Source organism: Carya illinoinensis, chromosome 2 (genome assembly GCF_018687715.1).
Source record: "Carya illinoinensis cultivar Pawnee chromosome 2, C.illinoinensisPawnee_v1, whole genome shotgun sequence".
Lineage (NCBI taxonomy): Eukaryota > Viridiplantae > Streptophyta > Magnoliopsida > Fagales > Juglandaceae > Carya > Carya illinoinensis.
This window is the reverse complement of record NC_056753.1, coordinates 31,046,797-31,058,004: the sequence shown is the minus strand read 5'-3', so window position 1 is coordinate 31,058,004 and position 11,208 is coordinate 31,046,797. Positions and strand designations below refer to the sequence as shown.

General features: G+C 36.0%; 1 pseudogene; it reads right to left on the bottom strand.

Annotated features, from left to right (window-relative positions):
- Nucleotides 1–429: 429 nt before the first annotated feature.
- On the bottom strand, nucleotides 430–9,777 carry LOC122295227 (annotated as a pseudogene).
- Between the last annotated feature and the right edge of the window lie 1,431 nt (nucleotides 9,778–11,208).

The following is an 11,208-nucleotide window of genomic DNA, read 5'->3' as shown; positions in this document are numbered from 1 at the left end:
GCATCAGAGCCCACTGTTTATTTCCTTTTTACTTATGCCCTCTCAAACCTTTTGATAGCTTAAAGTTAGAATATGACGGAAAATCTAGACTATTCATTTATTCATGGATGGGAAAGATTGATAAACTTTGTAGTATGGAGAAAATCTAGTGATTCTCAATTCAAATTCAATTAGGTTATTATCCTTTTTTTAGTTCTTTTGTTTTTGGTAATAAGGTTAGTATACAGTTTCACATGCATGTGTTAGTGACGTTTTTCTTTTGGGAGAGGGAGGGTATCTCTTAAGAACCTCCCACATTGACCAACAAGGAAACTGGCACAGAATATGTAAAATTCAATCTGCTCAGCTTTGTGCCCATAAATATTAATTACCAATTTTTCAGATAGAACTAAAGTCAAAATCAAAAGCCACACGAGTTGGAAAAGGTTGAGACGATCATGTTTAGAGTAATTCAATGTAAGTGTCACGAGAAGCATATTAAATGTAGCAACTAATAAACATTTATCAAGATTTCTCAATTTTTCTGAAAAATACTTTTTTGCACTTTATCTGGCCTTAAAAGGCAACATGTCTCTCTTTGACAGCTCCTTGTGTATTCCACCGAGGTACCTACTAAACTAGCTTCCTTAGCCCATGCCAATGCCCTACTGGACTAGCTTTCTTAAAATTCATCTTGAAACACAATTCAAGTATGCATGTGGATGGGCAACAGACCCGGACTCTAGAACCATTATGCCACCAGAAGCATAGCAGATGCGCGATTTTTTCAGGGTGGTCAGTTGGATCGCCAGATCTTTGTTTTGACCCAGAAGAGAAGGAAGACAAGTCCAAACATAATGGCAACCGGGGCCCATTTCCGAATCAATGCCTAAAATTGAGACGTATAAGCAGATAGGTAAACTTCATCTTGTAAACAAAATTCTGATGCATGAGAGAATCAATTCAATCTAGACAAACAAATGACAGCTTGAAGGAGGCTAATAAAAGAAAAATGTCACTCCTATCATCAAAATAAACGCAATAAAGATAATTTCGGTAACAGAGATTACTAGTAAGTGTAGGCTAATTGAAATTACTCATGCCAAGCTCATAGAACAAGAAATAACACAAGCCTCCTAACAGCACCCTCTGGGGGTATGTGTAGATCTAGTACCATAAATGGCTAAGACCATTAAGACCATTACAGTCACACGATCTTTCTTTCTCATCATGAATCTTCACTAGGAAAGGTGTCGTGTGTAGTCTCATCACATATAACATAACGACCTGCTTCTATCTACAACTAAATAAGAGTTCATGACTCAACTAAGCTGGATACAAAAGGAATAGACCAGTCATAACGAAACCATTAGCGTTGGGAATCCTCTCTATAAGCGATTCTGCGGTGAGTTAATTTGTATATTTTCATATCGTGTGTGTGTGCATGAGGCTGGCTTGTGTCCCCTGAGTTTCGTCCCCTGCTGGCAAGGGTTAAATATATTTCTCACCCTTTAATCATAAGGTATTTTACATATTGCCTCCCAAACTATCAAAATTGACACATTGCACCCCCAAATAGCACCAACCATCAAATAGCATCTTCTGTTAAGATCCGACGGAATAGATTGCGCCGCGTCGCCTATTAATCATCATCTTAACGGTCAAACTTGGACAGAGAGTGCTATTTGTCAATTCTTGATAGTTTGGGGTGCATAGTGTAAAATACTACGTAGTTTAGAGGTGAAAAGTGTATTTAACCTATTAGGGTATACTTTGGAAAATAGCAAGCTGTGAATTACCTTGAAGGGAAAAATAAACATTATATTAAGGAGTTTCTGTTTTTTAGAAAAAAAAAAAAAGAAAAGAAAAAGAAAGGAAAACATCATAAGCAACACAAAGTCCTCACAAGCAATGCCAGTGCACCAAAGAGATTGCAACTTCAGTTGTACATTTAAATATGTTCACAGAGAATCCTAATCGCAAGAGTTTATGATGATGATTCTCGTGTATATCATGAATTAGTGTGATGAAACTAACCTGTCGATTTAAGTCTCTTGCCTTAGCAGCATATATATGAGATTCTGATGCCAACCGACTAGACATTTCACTGACCTCTGCAACATTGAAATTTGAACGAGATTATACGATCTGCAATATGCACGGCATATGCTTTACAGATGGAAAACATAGAAGCATCTGTCAACCAAGGATAAAAAGTGGGGAAAATTACGAAGTAATTTTTTGTTCTATTAGATGAAATCTAGAGAAACATGTGACCTAAAAAAAAAGGGAGAGAGAGAGAGAGAGAGAGAGAGAGAGAGAGAGAGAGAGAGAGAGAGAGGAGTGTAACTACAGTTTTGTGCCGACACCATATATAATTTGATTTCACAAACATAACTTCACATTTGTAAGATTCTAAGAAACGATAGGATGAAGCTCTGTTTTTTTGCTTTCATACATAATACGGGTACAACAGTTGCTATAAATAATACAATGAGAGTTATCTACAGCAGATTTTATGTATACACTTCAAATACAAATTCGAAAATCAAATCCCAGGATTTATGCGACTCCTTCTCTTGTGCATGATATGCGGTGGCAGTTTGCAATATTAGCTTGAGATATGATTGCCATTCAAGAGGTGATTCGATCGTGTGCAAATATGCTGCATGGAGGTCTCTTCGAAGACAATAGCAAACACCAAATTTTTATCATAGCTTGTTAACCCGCATACCCACCTGTCTATATTTTTAAAGCCAATCTGGCTTGGCTCTTGGCCCTTCTCATGCCATATGACGAGGTTTCTAGTATAGCAAGGAACGATCCCTTTACAGTTGTATAGATGTCAATTGCTCTTGTTTTGAACAAGTTGAACATAATATCTTCTTGTTTTGAGTCTAAATACAACCATCCATCAACTAAACAACGTGCAGGCGTTTACAAGCACATGCATACGAGCACTTCAAGACATTGAGTGACGTTACCACGAACATGTGTGTGCAAAGAAATGCAGACCTGTTGACTCAACCAACCAATCGATCATAGAGACATGCATTACCGAAGGTAACAATCCTTAGCTTCATGATTCCCATACATTATGTTGCATAGCTTCAAACAAAAATCAGAAAAAAAAAACGATATGACAATGAAGGTATTTCTGGGGGAAAAAGGTGAACATCTTTCGGTCCAACTTTTTGTTAAAAATTTAGATCTCCCAAATTCACCCCCTTAGGATCTACCCTTTGTAGGAATAACAAAAAAAATAGAGAAATAATAACAATACAAGAAATTTATATGGAAACTCCAAAACAGGAGAAAAACTACCAGACCCAGAGAAGAAAATTCACTATGTGAAAAATTGTTACAATCACACAATTTTTCTTCTCACCACACCCACAAATCTATCCCACTAGTAAAACTTTCACTTTACACTTGTTCCCATTTTACAAAAGACTAATAGAGAAATTTAACGAAAGTCAAAAGTTACTAGATAAGCTTTCAACTGGTACACTTAAACTAAGATTTATAACCTTAAAAACTTGCCCCTTCATTATTTCCCACCGGTGTGAGACTAAACAAAGGAGCACAGTTTGTCAACAATCTCCACCTTGCGACTTTAACTGGTCCCACAGCCAAGCTCTATTTTAATGAAGATCTTCATAGCTTCCGCTATCATGCTTCACCATAAAAGCATACCCACTCAGAATAAACCAATTCTAAGCATTTCATTTCGGCCCATATCGAAAACAACCTTATTGAAAATTATGGTGTAACTTCCACGTTTGGCTCTCCTGGAAGTTCATTAGCCATCGACATGAATTTTCACCACACACCCTGCATCAATGTCAAACCAATGCCTGTGTACAAACTTGTGGACCCGCTAATATTAACACATCCTCTATCATGGCAACTTTGGAAATTAGCGGCATGCCATGAGGATGTACATGTCTCTTTTTAAAGATCAAAATCTTCCATGGAGAGAGACACAACATTAGCATCATTTCCAGTATCTCCATTTACTGACTTGGAACCACTTGCCGAACCTGCTCCAGCTCTTGGACAATTTTTCTTGACGTGCCCAGATTGTCCACACTTCCAACATACTACTTTCTTCTTCATGGAGTTCTTCATCTTCCAATTTCCAGCTGCTACCATTACTAAGTTCTCAAGTGAAACATTACTTCCACTACTTAGTTTTCTCTCTTTAGAAAAGATTTTACTGGTAACCTCTGAAAAAATTATTTTCTCCTTCCCATGTATCAAGATAGGTTTCATGTGCTCATAGGAAGGTGGAAGAGACCAGATGAGTCTCAAGACTTGATCCTTATCATCAATTTTAACTCCAATAGCTTCTAGCTCAGCGACTGCCATTGAGAACACTTAAATGATCTGAAATAGTTGTACCTTCACTCATCCGCAGTGTATGAAACTGCTCCTTCAGGTACACACGATTTGAGACGCCCTTCGTCTTATACTTCGTCTTATACAACTCTTCAAGTTTTTCCCAAAGTTCCTTTACCGTAGATATTCCATACACATTTGCAAGAACATTTTTGGCCAGGCATAGACGTATCGCACTTGTTGTTCTCAAATCCAGATCCTCCCAATCTTCATCGCTCATTTTAGATCTGCTCCTTTCACCAGTCATACTAGTACCAATGCTGACTTCAGGTAGACCTGGTCTGCCTTTCAATGCCTTGTGTAATCCTGATTGAATTAAAACATCCTTGACTTGTACTTGCCACAAGCCAAAATTGATTTTCCCATCAAATTTCTCCACCTCAAATTTGATAAGATTTGAAAGCCTACTTCTTGACATTGCTTTGATGAATTTTACTGTAGAAATGAATAGCACCTCACTAAGTCAGTTCCCAGGAAAGATTGGAGGGTCACAATGGACACACTTAAAATTTCCAATCTCCTAGACAGAACCTCCTTAGACTGTACGTATCCACACTACCACACTAAAGCTCCACCCCACAAAAAGAACCTAGTAGCTCTGATATAAATTGTTGAAAATTTAGATCTCCCAAATTCACCCCCTAGGATCTACCCTTTGTAGGAATAACAAGAAAAATAGAGAAATAATAACAACACAAGAAATTTACGTGGAAACTCCAAAACAGGAGAAAAACCACCAGACCCAGAGAAGAAAATTCACTATGTGAAAAATTGTTACAATCACACAATTTTTCTCTTCACCACACCCACAAAGCTACCCCCACTAGTAAAACTTTCACTTTACACTTCTTCTCCTTTTACAAAAGACTAATAGAGGAATTTAACTAAAGTCAAAAGTTATTAGATAAGCTTTCAACTGGTGCACTTAAACTAAGAGGTTAAGCCTCTTATTTATAACCTTAAAAACTTGCTCCTTCATTATTTCCCATCGGTGTGGGACTAAACAAAGGAGCACAGTTTGTCAATACTTTTCACCAACACCAAGAACTTCTTGAACATTGCGAGTCATTATTTGGTGCTCTTCATAGAGTTCATCATTCAACTTTGCTATATTCCGCTGGGTACGGGTGTCCTGATACAATTTCTTTATTTTCTGTACGAAGGTGTCTTTTAAACATAGAAAGAAATGGGAAAATAAAACCAATAAGAAGAAGTATCAGAAAAATGTTGTCAGAATACGAAGGACATAAAACAATTATGTAGAAAAAGTGAGCCCCTACCAAATTTGATGAAAGCATAAGGTCTGGCAGCAGTTTCAATTTGAGCCCTGTTGACACGCTCAAACTCATTCTTGAGGTCTTCAAGGTATTGAAAGGCAAGTTTCTAGGGATAAGCGCTGTCGCACATTGTCAATTAACAAACGCGTCCTTCAATAATATAACTAAGAACTTGGGTTAAGGCAATGTTAAGATCATTCCCGCATTCAGAGAAAAATCATTAATTTAATGAAGAATATTCTCATTTGCAACTAATGTAGAAAGTAAGTTCGATACAAAGGCTGCCATACCCATGACAATTCATATACGCAAAATAGGATAGAGTTATTTAACTGACAAATTGTGACGCCCCCAAATTTCGTTTGGGATCGGACGGACATTTGAAACGTCAAGACATGTAACACAAGGTTACCTGCCCCCGTTCATGACATATAAGATGCAATATTCCTAACATGCATCTAACATTATACAATATTCGCAACGGATAATTTTTTTCTTTAGCAATACTATGCACCAAACTGAAAATATCCCAAATACTTAAAACATACTTCATATATAAAAATCCATTGAATAACTAAGATTACAGCACTAGTTCAAAATAGTTATGATCCAAAAGTACTGGAGATGCAACTCCATCGTACAAGTAGTAATTTAACTACTATATTAACATTAACGATGCACCGTCGTTCAGTTGACTGTGTCTAGTTGGTCAGCTCCTGATCCTACTTCAGGTCCTGTAACAAGATCTACCATTCGGGGGGAATGGTAGTTAGGACTACCACAGTGAGATTTGATTACAAATCTCAGCAAGTTAACAAAAAAAAACTTCCACACAGGCTAATGATGCATGGATGACAGTAAAAGCATAAACGCATAATCAAATTCATTAATAATTAAAGCATAACTTAGTGTACAACATAACATAATTGACATAACTTAAATTGAAACATGAACTGAACTTGACTTGATATGAATTTGATCTGAAACTTGACTTAGCATGAACTTGTTCTGAAACTTGAATTAACATGAAAAATACATACTCTATAGTTGTTGTGGCCCCATGTATTCTACGTATAAATACATACTCCACAGTTGTTGTGGCCCCATATATTCTACGCAAACTTGACTTAACATGAAAAATACATACTCCACAGTTGTTGTGGCCCCATGTATTCTACGCAAACTTGATTTAACATGAAAAATATATACTCCACAGTTGTTGTGGCCCTATGTATTCTACGTGTAAATACATACTCCACAGTTTTGTGGCCCCATGTATTCTACACAAACTGAATGTACTCAAGATGAAACGTGACTGGAATACAAAAGGACTGAAGCCCTAACGTAACATAACGTGACTTGAACATAACTTGAAATACATGACCAACTTGAGATAGAAACATTTCGTTACATGACATAACATATAACAGACAACATATTTAACATGACATACTTGTAATGTATAGTAATACATGACAGAATATATTATGTAACAGACAAAAATTGATGACAGAATAAATTCTGTATAATAGACAATTACGTAATAACTTGGCATGGCATGGCATATATGATAACATACATACATATACTGTAGTTCTTTTACTTAGCACACATACACAATAGACTGCTAGTAAGTTAAAAGCTAAACTTACCTCAATCTCCGCGTTTCTTACAAAACCTTAAGCGCGCTTACAAGGAACTGTAATTAGTGATTCTAAAAGTTAGCACTAAATCACTAATAAATTGAAATATGGAAAATACTAACTTAAAGAGTAAAATTTCTATTTTACTCTCTGCATGTAGGAAAATGACCGTTTTACCCATAACTTAAGGATTTTGCATACTAACTCCAAAAGTCACCAAAATTTACATGCCTCATGTAAATTTTATCCTCAATTCAAATATCAATTTAGAAAAAATTAAAACTAATCACAACTATTAAAACTCCATAGGGCCGAAATTCTCATATGCTATTTCTATTGATTTTTGTTTCCAACTTGTTTTGATCAACCTTTTGATCTATGACTTATAAAGATGTGATCTTCAAACCAAACCATCACATGGTTTAAAAAGATATCCTAAAACATATATAAGCTTCTAATTCAAGATCACATGGTTAAAAATTAACCAAAACATAAATTTAGCCAAGAACATCCACACTTTGGCTTATCTGAATATCTCTTTACATAAAATTTCATATCTTTGAAACTAACATCAAATATCTTCAAAATAATAATATAACATGTATATAAGATGCTTAGGATCCTCCAATAAAATTATCAAAGTCATTAGAATAGGTTTAGACCACCAAAGAGTTAAACTTTCTCAAAACAGAAACTGTTTTTCCTCTTCCAGTTTCTAAGTTTCTAAATCTAAGAAAATCTTTCATCAAAACCTTTAATCATGCAAAAATCCTCAACCAATAGTCATATATACATGTTAACAATACTCCATAAAAATTTCGGACCAATATCTATCCATTAGCTTGGTCAAAAACTGCAAACTATAACATATTCTCCAGTTTATCTCCCAGAATGACCTTTCTATAGTTTACATAATATTTGATTGACCAAATGATCTTCAAATGGGGCAAATAAGATATTCATGTAAACTAGACTAAAAAATGAACAACTTATATGAAGGAGACTTTATGATAAAACACTTACAACAGCTTCAAAATAGGCGTGCAAAAGAACTCCTAAAAGCTGTCCGAGAGAGAGTGTTTGATAATCTTTTATTGGAAGGTGTAATTGAAGATAAGTTCATAGGTGCTGGCTGGACATACTTATGGACGAGATAAGGGAGGTGATAAGGCTGGAGTTGAGAGTTGAGTGTGGTTTTTTCCTACCCAAAATATCTATAAAAGATTATCTCAAAATATTCTATCCAATAATGTCTACAAAAATCAGCTCAATATATTTTCCAAATGTGGAGTAGACTTGGTAGAGTAAGGTGGCTAAAATATTTCCATGTGTCCAAATAAAATTTCGCTAACCTAATTTGGACATTACACACTGTTTTTGAAAAAAAACACTGCGCTTAGTATGTTTACCGAGGTTACTATTCACTCCAAAAATAAACGTAACAAACTTAGTACTGAAAAATCCTAAATATTCAATTAAGCCTAGTGGTGTAGACTATAATGTATTCTGACACTTCTAACTATCTCAAATAATTAAAATCGCATTTCTAGTACCATAGTGAGTGATAACACTAACTATGTTGACATGCTAAAACCTATGCGATTAATCAATTCGTGTAAACTTATGGAGTTTTCACGAGATTCCTAAAGTCAATAGAAATTTCACAATTGAATTTCTAGCGGCTGTTACACAAACTACATCTACATGGAACTTAATATCACAAACTCATCAATGAGTCTTACTATGTCACCATAATTGCGCATTGTGTTTGAAGCCTACCCCAAATTTATTTGGGATCAGCTAAGTAGTTGACTTGCCTGAGTCCTCTAGAGTAGCTATTATTGCATAATTTGGACTACACCAGACATAATACCAGAATTCACTTTTTCCTCGTACGTAATACGTAACATTGGAAAAATAATGACGCAAATTAAAAGAGCACCATGCATGCTTTTTTGAGAAATATTAAGGCAACGGGATGCAACCCTAGTAGACTAGCAGCAATTGACAGAGAAAAACCTTGGTAATAATATATAAAAAGATAGTAATAAAAATGTAATGGAATAACCACCCATGGGTAGCCTAAGTGGTAAGGGCGGACTTATGTGCATGATTCCTCTTAAAATCAAATTGCGATTTAAGTGAGAGGCTATGGTGGTGGATTGCTGTGCTAGTCTCCCTAGGAGTTTAGGTTCCATGGGTGAGTCCTAAGAGCTCTGCATTGGAGTAATTCCCTGTCATAAAAATTAAAAAAAAAAATGTAATGGAATGAAAACTTCGTGAGGATACTGGAAAATATAAGGGCCGGTTTCAATTGACATCCTTGAAGGCTCATTCTGACCTCTTAAGAGATTTTTAAACAAAGCCTTGACTTGCTGTTTGTAGAATTCAGCATCTTTTAAATTGCGGTTATCATCCAGTCCCTTTGCTAGTGGAAGACCTTCAGTAACACGGGCAATCATCGTCAACGTCACCATCTTCTGTTCACAACTTCTCAGCCATACAAAAAAATGAAAACAAACTCCAGTATGTTAGCCATTTAACCCCTGATTCGTGAGATGATGCGAAGCCAGGCCTCATCAAAGAATCAATTCTAACATACAACTTCACAAATCAGCTTAAGATCAAAATAAACAGCTAAATTCTTTTAATCTAGGAAATCATTTTTCTCTTTCCAATTTCCCATGATGCCCTTTAATCCTTTCCAACAATACAATGATTCAATTCGCTATGTCCAAAATATTTGCTTATAAAGATTACCAAGCAACCCTCCATCCCTGCAAATTTTGTCAAATAACTAGTGTCCCCAGTGCCATTTACATTCAGTATTGACAATCAGGTCTGCCACCACAACCCCGCAATTCAAATTCAAATCTCGGATTCCCATAATGCAACTCCCATTTTGACGGGAAAGAAACCAAACAATCAAAAATTGGTTCTTCTGAGAATCACAAGATAAGGATTTAGGCGGAAGTCTTCTATCAAAAGGCAGGACCAACATTAAAATATTTGTCGATTTTTGATGGTTTCATCAGAGCTTCATCCTGGTCATTTTGTTGTACTAGCCATGGGGAGAGGCATTGTTGAGAACCATTAGAGAGAAAAATAAAAGAAAAGAAAAGGGAATTTGTTACATTCAATGTGAGAATTATGAATCTAGAAAGAAAACAATTGAGAGAAAGGTTGTTGAAGCAGAAAGTTTCTGCTATGCTGTATTCATTGTACTATTCTCTTACAAGCTGTTGCAGCTTTATACAAAAAAGAAAGGAGAATCTTAACAAACTAAAGGAATAAAATGAATTCTGTACAGCTGTGTAACAAACTTTAAAATTACATAAAGGTATATGATAAAACAGTAAAAGAATGGTCCTTATGGTAAATGAACATGGGAACTACAATATGTATTCTGCACATTGGATGGAGGGTGAACTTGCATGTCAGAATCCTTGGATTGTCCACGATCAGCATGTGCTTCATGATCTGAGTCTTGACTGGTATGCTGTGTATGCTGCTCTAATACCTCCCCACAAGATGGAGAATAGATGTTAATTATTCCCATCTTGGAGAGATGTGAATAAAGAAGATAAGAAGGCAATGTCTTGGTGAAAATATCGGCCAGTTGTGAAGTAGTGGAGACATGAGCAGTTGTTATGGTGCCCTCTAAAATTTTGTCTCGGATCAATTGGCAATCCACTTCAATATGTTTGGTCCGCTCGTGAAATACAGGGTTAGCTGCTATGTACAAAGCAGCTTGATTGTCATAGAATAGATGGGCAGCTTGGGGATGGGAAATAGAGAGGTATGCAAACAAATGTCTCAGCCAAACTAACTCAGTGGTAATGGAAGCCATTGCTCTATATTCTACCTCAACAGAGGACCTGGAAATCACAGTTTGCTTCTTAGGTTTC